Here is a 16764-nt window from a genome sequence, read left to right on the forward strand (position 1 = left end):
CTCTTTTCTAGGCTACACATATCATTTCCTTTAGAGACAACCAATTATGAATATCTTATATTACTCTGTGATAATCTGTGCATACATGTATGTATTCTTCTCCTAATACACTTGCAGACAAAGGCAGAATACTATATGTATTGTCCTGTGTCCTGACTTTTTTTCAGCCAACAATATATCTTAGAGAGTTTTACAGATCAGCTTATGAAGAACTTCCTCAATCATTTTAATGACTGCATTGATTATCATTGTATGGATATATGTACCATAATTTATTGAAGTAATCTTCTATTAATAAATATTTATATTGCTTCTATTCTTTTATTATTACAATCAATGCTGCAATTGCATATGTAATTTCTTACATGGCTGAAAATAACTGCTGAATAAATTCTCTAGAAACAGAATTGTTGAGTCAAATGGCAGGTATACTTATCATCTTGATAAATACTAGTGTTTTCCACAAATGTTTAACAATTTATATGATTTCAATGATCCTTGGAGAATTTCTGTTCCTCCACACTGTCACTAATACACTGGTGTGTTTTAAAGCTTTTTTATTTTTGTCAAAGTAAAAAATTGCATCTCAGTGTAGTTCTTATTTGCATTTCTCTTAACATTATGAACATTTTCATATGTTTAAAATGCATATGCATGTTATCTTCCTTAACCTTAACATATTTTTGTCCTTTCTCTTATAGGTTGTTTGTACCTTGTTGATATGAAGTTCTTTACATAACAGAAAAATTATCCCTTGTCTCCAAAAAATTTGCAAGTATTTTCCCCAGTTTCATTTATGTTTTTGAAATGCTTATGTTGAGCTTTTCCACAGAGTAACTTTATATTTTACTTTTATTTTTTAAGATTTTACTTACTTGACAGAGAGAAATAACAAGCAGGCAGAGAAAGAGAGGGAAGCAGGCTCCCCACTGGGCAGAATGCCCAACTTTATATTTTATATAGATCATTGAATTTTTACATAATAGATTTAAAGCTTCTGAATTTTATCATATTTATAAAAGCCTTACCATTCTAAGATTACTTTAAAAATTTTTCCATTGTTTATATAGTACTTTCATAGTTTTCTTATTGATTTTAAAAAATAGTGCTAATGGGTTTTGAAGAAAATAAACATGGAATTGATGTTAAAATTTGTCTTAATTTATGCAGTTTTTCATTATGGGTTATACTATATTTTGTTTGAAAACTCTCTCTTGCTGGACATTAGGTTCTCATTTTTGTTTTGATTGGATTTTTACAATCAATTTAAAAATTGTATAGCGGGGCGCCTGGGTGGCTCAGTGGGTTAAGCCGCTGCCTTCGGCTCAGGTCATGATCTCAGGGTCCTGGGATCGAGTCCCACATCGGGCTCTCTGCTCAGCAGGGGGCCTGCTTCCCTTCCTCTCTCTCTGCCTGCCTCTCTGCCTACTTGTGATCTCTGTCTGTCAAATAAATAAATAAAATCTTTAAAAAAAATAAAAAAAAATAAAAAAATAAAAATTGTATAGCATCCCCAATATACTCCCAGTGATATTTTCTTTTTCTTTTTCTTTTTTTTTTTTAAAGATTTTTCTTTTTTTTAAGATTTTATTTATTTATTTGACAGAGAGAAATCACAAGTAGATGGAGAGGCAGGCAGAGAGAGAGAGAGAGAGGGAAGCAGGCTCCCTGCCGAGCAGAGAGCCCGATGAGGGCCTCGATCCCAGGACCCTGAGATCATGACCTGAGCCGAAGGCAGCAGCTTAACCCACTGAGCCACCCAGGCGCCCTCTTTTTCTTTTTCTTAAAGATTTTATTTATTTATTTGACAGACAGAGAGATCACAAGTAGGCAGAGAGGCAGGCAGAGATAGAAGGGGAAGTATGCTCCCCACTGAGCAGAGAGCCCCATGTGGGGCTTGATCCCAGGACGCTGAGATCGTCACCCAGGCTGAAGGCAGAGGCTCAACCCACTGAGTCACCCAGGCACCCTTCCCTCACAGTTGATATTTTCAAGGAGCATGGATACTCTACATGTTTCCCCACTACCAGTGTATACACTAATGAATATATATGCAATCATATTCATTAGAACAAACATATTGATGAGAGTCTACTATGTGCTGGGCACCATGTTCAACTCTAGAAGCACTATCCTAAGAAGTATACTAGTACCTTAATTTTTATATGATATAGAATTAGGTGGAAGCCCATGCCTTTCCTCCCCATCCCCTGAAAAGTGAATGGTTTATGTTTCGTGAATTTTTAAAGAGAACCAAAATAGCTAAGTTCTTACACTTGGATCCCCCCATTGCCAGTCAGTAAAGGTCTTGTATAGAAACTTCTGAGAATATATATATTTCTTGATTTGTGAGATCTTATTTCTAGAAGCTGGCTCTATAAAAAATGTCAAAAGCAGAATGGCCAATTAGCCAAATCTATAGAGATGACAAAAAATGATAAATGGATTAAAAATTGCTTCAAGGTAGTAATGCAGACATGTAATGTGCCACATCAAGATGATTAAAGAAGTAGAGGAAAACTAGGCCTTTCTTAGCCAGACTTTGTATCAGGTGCTTTCTTACTCACAAGTGCACCATACTTTAGATATATCTTCATTGACTCATCCATGATTGTAATTAAAAACATTGTATTTCAAAGGATACTACCAAGAAGGTGGAAAAAAAGAAAAAAAAAAACATAAGACACGGACTAAGAGAAAACATTTACAAATTATATATCTGATAAGGGACTCAAATCTAGAATACATAAAGAATACTCACAATTCAATGAAATAAGACAACCCAATTAAAAAATGGGCAAAGTATCTCAATAGACATTTCTCCAAATAAGATCTACAATGGCCACTAAGCACATGAAAAGGTGCTAAACATTATTACTCACTGAGAAAAAATACAAATCAAAATTACAATGAGATGTTACTTCATAGTCACTAGGGTGGCTAAAAATTTCTTTAAATTCAAAAAGATACAATAGCAAGTGTTGATGAGATGTGGCATGTTGGGACCCTCATATATCGACAGCGGCATTGTAAAACATTCCAGCCGCTTTGGAGAACAATTTAGCATTCCTCAGAATGTTAAACCTGGTAGCATATGACTCAGCCATCCCACTCCTCGGTATATACCCAACAGAACTGAAAATGTATGTCCATATAAAAACTTGTACACAAACATTCACAGCAACAATATCCACAATAGCCAGAGAAAGTGGAAACAACCCAAATGCTCATGAGCTGATGAAAAGATAAAACCATAGAGGCAAAAGTAGATGAGTGACTGCCAGATGCTGGGAGAAGAGAAGAATGAGGAGTGACTGCTACTGGGTATGACTTTACTTGTTGGTCATGAAAATTTACTCCTCTGCTTCTATTGAAGAGTTTAATAATTTCAGTTTTTACAAGCTTCGGCTTGAGATGGCCATTCAAACTATATCTCTTCCCTCTTCCCATCACATCCAATGCTGCACCCACAAGAAACTACTTTGATTTTAAGATCCAGTTTCTGAAAATATTTTGTGTCTTAGTATTGGTATGTAATGTTTAATTTGGTAAAATTTTTGCTTTTCTCAAAAGTTATAATTAAACTCTTAAAATTATAAGACCTCTTAAAATGTATAGGTATGTATTTTAGGTATATATACCTAGGGGTGTGTGTGTGTGTATGTGTGTATACACACACATACATACATATACATACACACACATATACACACATATGTATTATTATGTATAGGAATATATACACACATACATACATACATAGGCTTGTACATGTATGTATGTACACACATATATATACTGGTCTGTTTTCCTGGAGAACCTTGATTGTTACATTATGGTTTCAGAAAAAATAAAGATTTTAAATTATTTTTACCAGGCTTATATCTAATCTACTTAAAAGCAGCTGGTTTTCTGAAGTGTGCTTTAACACAACACTATAACCATCGTTAGCATACATGGAGGCCGTTGCCAGGGAAGATTAGCTGGTTGTCCTCACTTACTCTACAGGATAGCATTAACTTAAAGAATCTACTATGCTTCAGGTACTCATTCTCAGTTCTACTTGTCTGGAAAAATCAGACTTGGATATGAAAGACTATGGACAGAATTTGGCGAGAAGAACTTACACTTCAACAACAACTCACTAGACTTCTGTGTAAACCCAGCCAAAGGACTCTAATGGATGGTCATTTGCTCCATCAGTGTAATCTCTCTGGACTGAGAAATCTTCAAAGATGGCCAAGCAGAACCCATAATCAGTGAGGAAGAAAAGCAGGTTATGTTATTTATAAGAATATAAATAAATTAGGTTTAGGAAAATGTAGGTGGCTAAGGACTCTATTTCACAGTTCAGGTATCTGTCTTTCTTCTCACCCACATTCCTCTTCAGAGCTGGTTGAACACTGTCAACCCTTCCCTCTCAAGAGTGTTTAGTGAGTGTTTACGTGCCAGCAATCTGTTAAGTACAGCATCACAGTGAAAAATAGAAGTGGCTGCCCTATTGTAAAGGGCACATAATACATAAACATGAGAAAACAGATAATGAAAAGTAATACTAAGAAATCAGGATGATATGATGCAGTGACTGGAAGACTTTATTATATTGGTTCTCCTCACTGTGCAGGTCTTGGGTACAGTTCCAGTGTAGACATATCTAACATTGACAATGTCAGAGTCATGTACTTTCTAGGGAAGGCCTCAAACATGTTCTTTTGCTAAAGCAAAAATGAAAATAGGGATAGAACTCCTATATGTGGCAATGAGAAAAGGACTTCCAAATACGAACAGCATCAATTATTCAGCTGTTTGCTTGCTTATCTTTGTGTTTGTGTGTGTATGTATGTATGTATTTATGTGTATGCATTTATGTATGTATGTTAAAAGCTTTGGCATTAACAATTTGATACAAAGACTAGTAAGTGTATTAAAATAAATGCTTTTGGGGTGCCTGGGTAGCTCAGGGGGTTAAGCCTCTGCCTCATGCTCAGGTCAGGATCTCGGGGTCCTGGGATCAAGCCTTGCATCAGGCTCTCTGCTCAGTGGGGAGCCTGCTTCCCCGCCCCCTGCCTGCCTCTCTGCCTACTTGTAATCTCTGTGTGTGTGTCAAATAAATAAATAAACTCTTAAAAATTTTTAAAATAAATGCTTTGGAGGGTACCTGGGTGGCTCAATCAGTTGAGCGTCCCACTCTTGATTTCTGCTCAGGTCATGATAGGGTCATGAGATAAAGCCCTGCATCAGGCTCCGGGCTAAGTGAGGAGTCTGCTTGGAATTCTCTCTTTCCTTCTCCCTCTTGCCCTCCTGCAACTCTCTCTCTCTTTCTCTCGATTAAACAAATCTTCAAAACAAATAAAAATAGATGCTTTTGTGGCAGCACTGGTAGATGATGCAGAAGAATGCTGTTTTTCTGTCTCTAAACCAACTATGCAGAATGAACATTTATTTCTTCAACACCTATCTGTCTTTCTTCCACTGGAGCTTGCAGTGGCCCTCTCTGGTGATTATACAGCAGATTGAGAGTGCTGAAAGTGTTAAATTAAAAAAAAATAAACCATTTTTTCATTCTTCCATTATTTATTTCTCTTGTTCTAAGACTAAACTCTCTATCCAAAGGAAGTAGAACCATCACTGGAATGTGGACTAGCTTTGAAAAAGAGAGTTCCTATTATAAAGGTTACCCAGTCTCCAAGTACCTGTTTGGCTCTGTTGAAACTTTCCATTTATTAAGTGGTACATTATCAGTACATGGTACATTTGGCACAATTTGAGGGGGTACTATATATATTTTTCCCCCCCACCATAAGGACAGGTAACATGTTTAGTAAGCCTAGGATGCCCACAAGATTTGTGCCAAACAGGTTTACTGGGAGAGTCTGGTTATACCTTTTCCTTGCAGCTCTTCATGAAGACAGCTTGAGGATCAAAGTCTAGGTCTATTTCCTTATCTCTTCTTTAGTGCCCTGTTTTTAAGTTAGATAAATTATTCTTTGGTTTCCTCTGCAATATAAGCTTTATCAGTTGTGGTCATCTGTGTGCCTGATCTTGTAAAGAAAATAAATCGTCAGCCTCAATGAAAAGATAATCATCAAAACAAAAAGTATATTCAAATAAAGACTGGTGAGCTATGGCTTAAGGATGTTAGCAACTTAGAAATTTGAACAGCTGCTGTTACTTGCACAAGAACGACTTTCTTCAGATAATTCAACATATCCTTTACTTCCTAATTCTGTAATTATGACAGCAATAATATCTCTAATATCTGGATTTATTATAGTGATGGTCTTTACATAGGATTTATTACTCTAAATGACTACTACAATTGGATATGAAATGCTGCCCATGATTGTTTTTTAAGATTTATTTATTTATTTTAGAGAGAGACAGTGCATGCACATAACAGGGGGAGGGGCAGAGAGAGAGGGAGAGGAGAGATCTCAGGCAGACTTCCCACTCAGCTCAGGGCCTGATGCAAGTCTCGAGCTCATAATCTTGAGATCTGACCTCAACCAAAATCAAGAGTTAGGACGCTTAACCAAATGAACCAACCAGGCACCCCCATGACGTTTTCATTTTAAATATCCCATTTTCCTTCTTCAGGAAGACAATTAATTTCTTGAAACTGGATAAAATGAATAATAAATGGTAATGTTTGAGATAAACAGCCCAGAGCATAAACTATTGTGAGAATAGGTGGAGGGTCCAGAATCTACCTTTTGACTTTTATTTTAGGTGATGAAGATTAGGCCATAGAGTAGAGCTAAAATCAGTCAGGAATGGCAGAGGATTTTTTAAAAGATTTTATTTTTAAGTAATCTCTACATCTAATATGGGGCTTGAACTCACAACCCCGAGACCAAGAGCTGCATGCTCTACTGACTGAGCCAGCCAGGTGCCCCTAGAAGAGGGATTCTTGAAGGGGCTGACAGATGCATTGACAACTGATGTGTTTTTGTTTTGTTTTGTTTTGTTTTTTACTTCTGGATGGCACTGTTCACCCAGGCAGAAAGAGGCAGCACCTCAGTAGGAAAAGTAGTTCTTTTTGTTGATATATTCTTCTTTTATACACATGAGTATCATTTCCTACTCAGCATTATTTAAACATGTTACAAAAGACAGCAGTTTGGCCTACGTTGCCCATTTGTATCCTTCTGATAGTTTCATTTATTACATTGTATTTTTTGTTTAATCATTAAAATGAACTTGCATTGCCATTATCTACCTAATGCAATCACTATGACCTCAGCACTATCATTTTGTAGATTTCTTACAGAAGTTTTGGAAATATCTAGAGGTAGGTGCAAACAGGAGGTAGTGGTAGGGAGTTGGAGACTGAGACAGCATCATGTTCTTTGTTGCTTGCTTGTTGTTAGATTTCTGGTATTAATAATGGTGGGTGGTGCCTGAGTGGGGGGAATCCTCATACTAAGAAAAGGAGGAATTTATTCCTCACAGTATACTTTCATGAATTACAAAGTATTCTTTAACATACATAAGATTCTTTAAAAAATAAAATTGTTTTTCAGGTACATCAGTTTTTTGTTTATTTTTATTCATTTTCATAGTTTTTAATTGAGGGGAAAATGTAACTGCAATGAAATGCATTAGGTGTATAAATCAGTGAGTTCTGGGGACACCTGGGTAGCTCAGTTGTTAAGCATCTGCCTTCAGCTCAGATCATGATCCCCAGATCTTGGGGAGTCTGCTTCTGCCTCTCCCACTCCCCCTGCTTGTATTCCCTCTCTTGCTACCTCTCTCTCTGTTGAATAAATACATAAAATCTTAAAAAAATAAATCAGTGAATTCTGACAAATGTATATATCCAAGCAACTGGCATAGCCATAAAAAGTTAGAAAATTTTCATCACTCCAGAAAGATCCTTTGTGTCCATTTTAGTCAACTCTCCTCCTGATAGCCAACCATGTCTCTGATTTCTATTGCCATATACTAGTTTATCTTGTTCTTGAGCTTTATATAAATGGATCATATAGTACATACTCTTCTGTGCCTTCTTTCACTCAATGTAATATTTTTGAGATACATTCATATTGCAGGATGTATCTGTAATTCACTTGGGTTTATTGCTAATTATTTTTCCATTATATGAATATACCAAGTTTGATTATCCTTATCCTGATGGGAAACATCTTGTGATTTTAATTTTTGGACTATTATGAATAAAGCACCCATAAGCCTTCACATAAAGGTACTTTTGACATATATATTTTTTATATCCCATGTACCCAGAATCTCCTAGTATAATATCTAACCTTTCCAGTAAGCAAATCACAACTTGAATGAGAGAAGGCAATCGACAGACACTAACCGCAAGATGAATCAGATGTTGGAATTATCTAATATAGATATTGAAGGACCCATCATTGAAATGGCTCAAAAATCAATTAAAAACTGCCTTGCAACAAATGAAAAAATAGAAAATCTCAGCAAATAAATAGAATTTGTAAAAAAGAGAGAAATGGAAATTATAGACTTGAAAATTATCATAATGAAAATAAAACCTCCCTGGATGGGCTCCATAGCAGAATGGAGATGACCTGCAAGAAATCACTCAATCCCACAGGCTGAATATAGCCCAGGTCTTAGGATCTGCATTTTGTTCTTGGCCGATTCCTGTAATTGCTTCACCAGGCAGAGCTACACTTTCTCAAAGGTCATGAGGTATTAGAACTTAATTAACCAGCATCTTAGCTGCATTTAGCATCCTGAAATTGGCAAAGGACTTGGCCAGAGAACTCTAATTCCAGTTGTTATTTTCCCTCAGTTTTTCCTTGAAGAAGACCTGTTTCTGACTCATATTATTGTTAAATCATATCATATCTTATATGATCTTCAATAATTTACTCTGAGAATTTCCCTTAAAGTTTAAATAAAGTAATAAGTACAAATTATAGACAGGGATTCCCTCATTTCAACACTCAAGCAACACGTTATGTGTGTAGTAGAAAGAGTAACTTGGTATTCTATATTATAAATATCTATAACTGTATATCTATATCTGTATGTATATGTATATCTATATCTCTATATCTGTTCTATCACTGGACCAGGCAGGAGCTGCATGTAATATCTAACAATAAACCTGCCAACTGTGTCTGGTGGTAGATATGAGACATACTGCTAGTGTGGGGGAAATATGTCCACTTTGGATGACAGGATCTGGCATTGGGTACTGATAAAAGTTTGACAGGACTTGTCATCACAATGGGATGCTTGCGTGCATGCTCTCTCTCTCTCTCTCTTTCTCTCCCTTACTTTCTTTGGAGAGTAGACATTAAATATTATCTATATATTTATTTATTTATAGGTTTTATTTATTTATTTGTCAAAGAGAGAGAGAATGAGAGCAAGCACAAGCAGAGGGAGCAGCAGGCAGAGGGAGAAGCAGGCTCCCTGCGGTGCATGAGCAAGGAGCCTGATGCAGCACTGGATTCCAGGACCCCAGGATCATGACCTGAGCTAAAGGCAGACACTTCACCAACTGAGCCACCCAGGTGCGCTTAGACATTAAATTTTAGATGTCATGTTAGAGACTCTTTCCTGAAGCTGCCTTCCATGCAGAACTATTCCATGTCTGTAAAGCTTTGTTTGTTTTGGAATTTTGCATCAGAGAGTAACCCAGACTGAGTTTTGTGCTCCTAAACATGGAATTTATAGTGTTTTGACTTGACATGACTCTCTAGCTGCTACTTGGCTAAAATATTGTCTATGTAGTGCCACAATCAGAGTTGCTTTATTTTTTCATATAGCAGTAACTTTGTAATATCTATCCGAATTCCATAAGATGGGATTTGACGTAAGTACTTAGATACTACTTAGAATGCTTTATTTCCTTTGGAGATTTGAAAAGGAACTGAATTTTGAAAAATAATATTAGGAGGGAGAGAAATGGAAAGTTATATGAGAGTGGCCTTATTCTAAAGCTTAAATTTCATTTCTTTATTCAAAAGATTAAATTTTCTTGAATTTTGCCTAAATGATTATTTTTATGATATTTTAAAAACATCAAATGTAATTAAACATGCCACTTTAGGTAAATAGAAATCAACTAATCATATATGTAAAGTCTATTTTTTTACTGATATATTCATCTATACTAAAGTCAATACGACTGTCCACATTTCTACATTCTCATAATAAATATAGGAATTATATACATTTTGAATTTCCATATATATTTTAGAATGAAAATGAACTTGTCAATTTCTTAAACAAGTGCACTGAAATATTAGACAGGGGATTTCATCTTGGAATAATTTATATTTAAACAATATTAATTCTTTCATTCTATGAGCATGGCACATTTATATCTTTTTTACGTTTATGTAAATACATTTATGTCTTTTTAAAGTTCCCTCAGAACTTTAGTAGTTTCAGTGAATAGATCTTGTGTGTTTTTTGTTAGGATTATCATGTATTTCATGTTTTTAGATGCTGTTACAAATGACATTGACTTTTTAACTTTTAAATGCTAATTGTTTCAAATGTAGAAATACATTTACCTTTTATTGATTGCTATTGTATCTTTGACCTCTTAAATTTGACTTATTCTAATAGGCTTTTAATGTCTATTCCTTAGGATTTTCTATGTAAATGATCATGACATCTGGTTAAAAGGATACTTTTACTTCTTCCTTCCCAATCTTTATGATTTATATTTCTTTTACTTTTCTTATTAGGATGGCTAAAATATCAATACACTAGAAGGTATCATAAATATCCTTTTATTGCCATGATCTTAGCAGGAAAACATTCAATATTTTATATTATAGATGTCGGTTTTCAGATATTGCACTGTTCTTGAATTTCCACTTGGTTATTTTACAGTGTTTCCTTTTCTAATGTGATTTACTGTATCTGTTTACTCATTATGTTCTTTTTCTTTTTAAATATTTGAACATATTTATAAAAGGTACTGCAGTTATTTTCTGCTAATTATAGCTTCTAGAATTCTGATAGGATCAGTTTTTACTGACTGGTGTTTTTCCTGAGAGTTGTTGTTGTTATTATTATTATTATTATTTTGATTTTTTGTATGTCTAGTTTTATATTATATACTGAGTATTAGAAATAATATGTTGCTGTGAGTTTACATTATGTTGGCTTACTTAAATAGCTATTAGATTTTCTGATAGGGAAATAAATTATTAATGGATCCTCTTGATCTGGTATACTTGGATTTATCCCTCTTTATGGCAGGTCTGTTAAAGCTATTTTTTAAAAATATTTCATTCATTTACTTGAGAGAGTGAGAGAAAGAGAGCATGAGAGGGGAGAGGGTCAGAGGGAGAAGTGGACTGCCCACTGAGCAGGGAGCCCAATGCAAGACTTGATCCAGGATCATGACCTCAGCCGAAGATAGTTGTTCAACCAACTGAACCACCCAGGCGCCCCTATATCTTTAGTCTTAAGAACACTTTTCTAACACAATTTTTTACTAAAATTGAAGACTCATTTTTAAAGTATGGTCTTTCTTCAGTCTCAGCTGAAAGCCTGAGGTTCTCAATGAGGTTATTTCACTATGACTGAATTGTAACTTCAGTGTGTCCCAGAACCCACAATTTCTGTTGTCCCCACTTATCCCACAATCGTGAATCCACAGGGAGTTTTCTGACAGGTCTCATGAAGCCCAGTGATGTACACGGGCAGCCCAGTATCCCAAATATCCATTGATCAAGGATATTTAGAAGCCACGCAATGAGACTTTTGTCCTTAAAACCCCCATCTCGGTCTTCTTTCTATAGCTTCATGCTCTACAAATTTCAGATATTTTTAAAAGATTCTATTTACTTATTTGTTTAGAGAGAGAGCATGAGTAGGGGAGGGTTAAAGGGAGAAGGAGAGAGACTCTCAAGCTGGCCCTGCCCTGAGTGTGAAGCACAATGCAGGGTTCGATCCCATGACCCTGAGATCATGACCTGAGCTGAAATCAAGAATTAGACACCTAACTGACTGAGCACCCAGGTGCCCCCAGATTTCAGCTATTTTAATCTTCTCATCTTCAATGAGATACAGGGTTTCACTTGGGTTTGACTACTTGAATCATAGTTTGAAAAGTTATCTCATACAGAAAAAGAAGATAAACTGGGGATTTACTTCATATGTTTCCCTTCTCTCAAAGAAGGGAAGGGCATCTCAAAGATATCTTACCATATCCATTGTCCCATATTTAAAATCCATTGCCTCATATATTTTGTCCACTTTCAGTGTTGTCTGTGGAAAGAGAAGAATAACTGCCAGGTACTCCATCATGGCCAGAAGGAGAATCCCTTTTAATTTATTTGTACATAGTTATATAATAAAAAGTAAAGAGGAGAGAATAAAATGTCAAGTATTGAACCCTTGTATATTTAAACAAAAAACCAATTAATTGTAGTATGAATCACAGCAGCATTACATCATTGTTATTTCTTAATAAAGACAGACATCATCCACACGAATGCTCCAGACTTTTTATCTCTGAGATGTTCCATCTAAGAATCAATATCTCTGAAAATTCATGAATAGCCCTAGAACTAAAGATAATTAATCAATGAGCCTCCTTGAGCAAAGCTCTCAAGTGGGCTAAAATATGATACACGATATAAATGTTAAAATGATAAAAAAATGTCACAAATAAACATTTTTCTTCTATAAAATTAATCATCCTCTAGCAGGGTTGCTTGTATGATGTATAAAAGTAAGAGACAGCAGAGAGTGCATAAAGCACCACAAATTATTTGATAATTCTGGGAGTTCTTGGAATAAAAGCAGAGACAAAGAAAGAAAAAGAAAAGAAAACAGAAATAGGAGGAGGAGAAGAAAATCAGAGGATAGAGGAGAGAAAGGAAGGGATTTCTAGGCCATCTCTTTAACTAGGATTTTGACCCTTCATTAAAATAATCGATTCTTAACCAGGTTGTTCCTGAAATTCAGTTACTTGTTATTTCCTATAACTAGTTTGGATTTTCACCTAACCCATTCATCTTAGCTCCATAAGTGAAAACTATTGATTCTATTAACCTGCCATATTGGCTACATTTTGCAAATATGGAGCTTTCAAAAGCCTCCCTTCCCAGGAGAACTGGTGACATATCAAAACTTTCCCAAGAGATTTGGATTGCTTGTTTATTTTATAGTGACATTTAGCCATTCTGACAAGTGCTTAATTATTATATGTTCCTCCATAAAGGTTGTCTCTGACAATATGTGTAAATCAAATAAATTAAAGCACTATAAGCTATTAGTTTTCTATTCTGGTTGACATCTGTGACATTCGTTAATAAATAATTTAGTGCATTTAGAGACAATGATGAAGAGAGCATCATTACTGCTGGGCTTATTTTCTCCCAAAGGATATGCTAGACAGCTGCTTACCTCTAATAAAGTTAATAAATCTAAGGCCGTGACTTTACACTTTGTCCTACTATTATAATAGTTTGAATACACCATATTAGTTTATATTATGGACATGCAAAATATATTGCTATGCAGTGTTGCACAGTTCAGCAAGGATCATTATTGCCATAAGGAGTCACATAATTAAGTCCCAAGCTCTCTTGTGTCTTATAAATTCTTTCTCCAATGTGGATCTCAGTTTCCTCATCTATAAAGACAAATTTAAACTGAACTCAATAAATGCTAAGGTCTTTCTAATCCTAAGATTCTGAAATTTTGTGTTTTATTAAATCTTACTGGGAATCCAACTGATAGGTAGTGATTTTCTTATCTTATTAATAATAAGCCTTGCCTACACCCCACCTTGTCCCCCATACCTTGAGTATTTGACTCGACTCTATTAATTGTGAAAATAGATTGTGGCTACTTGAAGTATATGTAATTTTTAGCACAGAAAATAAGGTAAAGTTTAGTTGATTCTTAAACCTTCTAAAAATGAACTAGCATCTTTAAGAAAACACTAAAAGGTGGATGCCACCAGTGCTGCAGAAGGCCTGTGAGGGACTGGAGGGCCATGGGGCCCTTAAACGGCTGCCTGGGGGGCTTTGCCTCTGGTATTTCAGGCCAGGATTGTGGCCATGGAAGGGCCAGGGCTGAGGCCATGGAGCTTGTGGAGGACCAAGGGCAAGGAGTGAATCCATCACACCAAGCTGGGCCATCTGGTCAAGGACATGAAGATCAAGTCCCTGGAGGAGATCTATCTCTTTTCCCTGCCTATTAAGGAATCTGAGATCATTGATTTTTTTCCTGGGGGCATACCTCAAGGATGAGGTTTTAAAGATTTTGCCTATATAAAACCAGACCTGTGCTGGACAGCAGTCTAGGTTTAAGGCATTTGTTGTCATTGGAGATTACAATGGACATCTTGGTCTGGGTGTGAAATACCCCAGGAAGGTAGCCACTGCCATCTGTGGGGCCACCATCCTGGCCAAGCTTTCCATTATCTCCCTTCCGGGAGGCTACTGGAGGAATGAGATTGGCAAGCCTACACCATCCCATGTAAGGTGACCAGTGACTGTGGCTCTGGCTGATGTGTCTCATCTTTGCCCTCAGAGGTATTGGCATCACTTTAGTCCCTGTGCACAAGAAGCTCCTGATGATGGCTGGACTGATGACTGCTACACCTTGGCTGGGGCTGCACTGCCACCCTGGGTTAACTTCGCCAAGACTACGTTTTTGCAGGGGTGGGCAGACAGAAAGGGAGAGAGAGTCTTAAGCAGGCTCCACATAGAACCCAATGTGGACCTGATCCCACCATCCTGAGATTGTGACCTGAGTTGAAGTCAAGGGCTGGATGCTTAACTGACTGAGCCACCCAGGTGCCCAACAAGGCACTCTTGATGTTATTTCTAAGACCCCCAGCTCTCTTATCTCTGACCTCTGGAAAGGAACTGTGTCCACCAAGTCTCTATCAGTTTAGGAATTCACTGACCATCTTGTAAAGACCCACACCAGTCTCCGTGCAGAGGGCCCAGCCCAACTGTGGCCACCACATAGTTTAATATAAGAAAAAGAAAGCGAATTAAACACTTAAATCAAAATAAAACAATAATAAAAGTGAACTAAATCTCAGTTTGCAATTTGAATACACTGGTTTTCCTAAGTTGAGATAGGTAGATGGGTATGAAGAAAAAAGAAAGGAAGATGGGCAGAGGCAGAAAAACTTTATTTCACTCATCTAATGAGCATATAATGAAGGACCTGCAATGTGCTAGGTACTGTGTTTAGGTGCAGTGTTAGTAACTGAGGATACAAAGAAGAGTAAGATAGTCCCTGCTCTCAGAAAACTTAGAGCCTAGTGGTAAAGGCAGAGTTAAAACAATTATTATACTATAATGTGATGTGAGCAGCATTTAACTTTTATGACCACTTTCAATATGCCAGACTCTGCTAAGAGCTTTACAAGTACTATCTCATCAATTACCAAAAGAGATTCATAAAGTAGACATATTGTTATCACACCCATTTTTTGCAGATGAAGAAATAAGTACAAAGGGGACAGTCAAAACTACTCTAATACTCATGGGCCCTCATGGTCCTCTGCATTGCTTCCCTGCATCTTTGTCAACTTTTCTCCAGATAACAATTCTCTGGTTCTATTTCTATTTCTATTTCACATTCCAGAAAGAGAGAATCTGATTGAATAATTTTAGCGTTTCCTGTATTTTGGAAACAGTCTTGCTCTCAGTCATCTCACCTCACTTATATTTGGGTTTTGCCAAACTATAGACTAGTGACTCTTGATCCAGATGTGTTCCCCTTGGAGGAATCATGTATGACAAGGAGAGCAGCCATTTTGGGAAGGTAGCAGGTAATGTGGTATACAAAATGGCTGCTCTCCTGAGCAAGATGAAATTTCCATGGAAGATTGTTGTGTGCAATGGACTATATGATTGGTTTACTCAGTTGAAAAGATATGGATGAGCTTTCAAATAATAGGATATATCAATTGTGAAGTATGCTTAAGAAGGATCATAAATAAATACTACATAGTACCATTAGCAATAGAAACTTAAAAAAACTAAAGCAATTAATCTTTTTTGGGGATCTAAATGAAAATACTCCCCCAGAGACACCTGGGTGGCTCAGTAGGTAAAGCATCTGCCTTCGGCTCAGGTCATGACCCCATGGTCCAGGGGACAAGTCCCACATAGGGCTCCCTGCTCAGTGGGGGGCCTGCTTCCCCCTCTGCCTACCACACCCCCTGCTTGTGCACACTCTCTATTTCTCTCTGGCAAATAAATAAAGAAATTAAAAAAAAAATTCCTCCAAAGGAATTGTATTTAGTAATGATTTTACCAGAACTATTTCAGGTATAAATTGAATGAAAGTTTTATATTGTGATATATAAGAGTTTCCTTTAGAAAGGCTTATTTGCTTATATTCTTATATTTTTGTTCCATTATATTTCTCATAGTTCCAGTTATAAGGCAATATTGTGATATGTGAGATACAACCTCATGTTTAATTTGATCATTCAGGAATAAAGGCCCCAGATAAAAGTAAATACAAATCTTTGGAACTATTGAGCATAATTTACATGAGAACTAGACTACCGTTTGAGCAATGCTTCAGTCCTCTGAGGGCATACCTTCAAAGTGAAGTGTCTCAGGGATAACACAGTTCTCTCCTTCTTGTCAATTAATTGCTTTTCTACATTACCTTGGATTACCTTCCCTAATACTCCACAAGAATATGGCTCTACTTTTCTGGCATATAAATATTATTTTATTTATTAATTTTATAGGTAGCTGTTTGAATTTGGGAGGACTCAGATATTTGGACCATTTTATTAATTCTGAGAACTCCGAG

The 16764-nt window shown here is 36.3% G+C and overlaps 1 pseudogene; it reads left to right on the forward strand.

Moving 5' to 3' along the window:
* The first annotated feature begins 14072 nt into the window (after positions 1–14072).
* On the forward strand, positions 14073–14959 carry LOC132024110 (small ribosomal subunit protein uS5-like; annotated as a pseudogene).
* The last annotated feature ends 1805 nt before the right edge of the window (positions 14960–16764 follow it).

Source organism: Mustela nigripes, chromosome 9, assembly GCF_022355385.1.
Source record: "Mustela nigripes isolate SB6536 chromosome 9, MUSNIG.SB6536, whole genome shotgun sequence".
Classification (NCBI taxonomy): Eukaryota; Metazoa; Chordata; class Mammalia; order Carnivora; family Mustelidae; genus Mustela; species Mustela nigripes.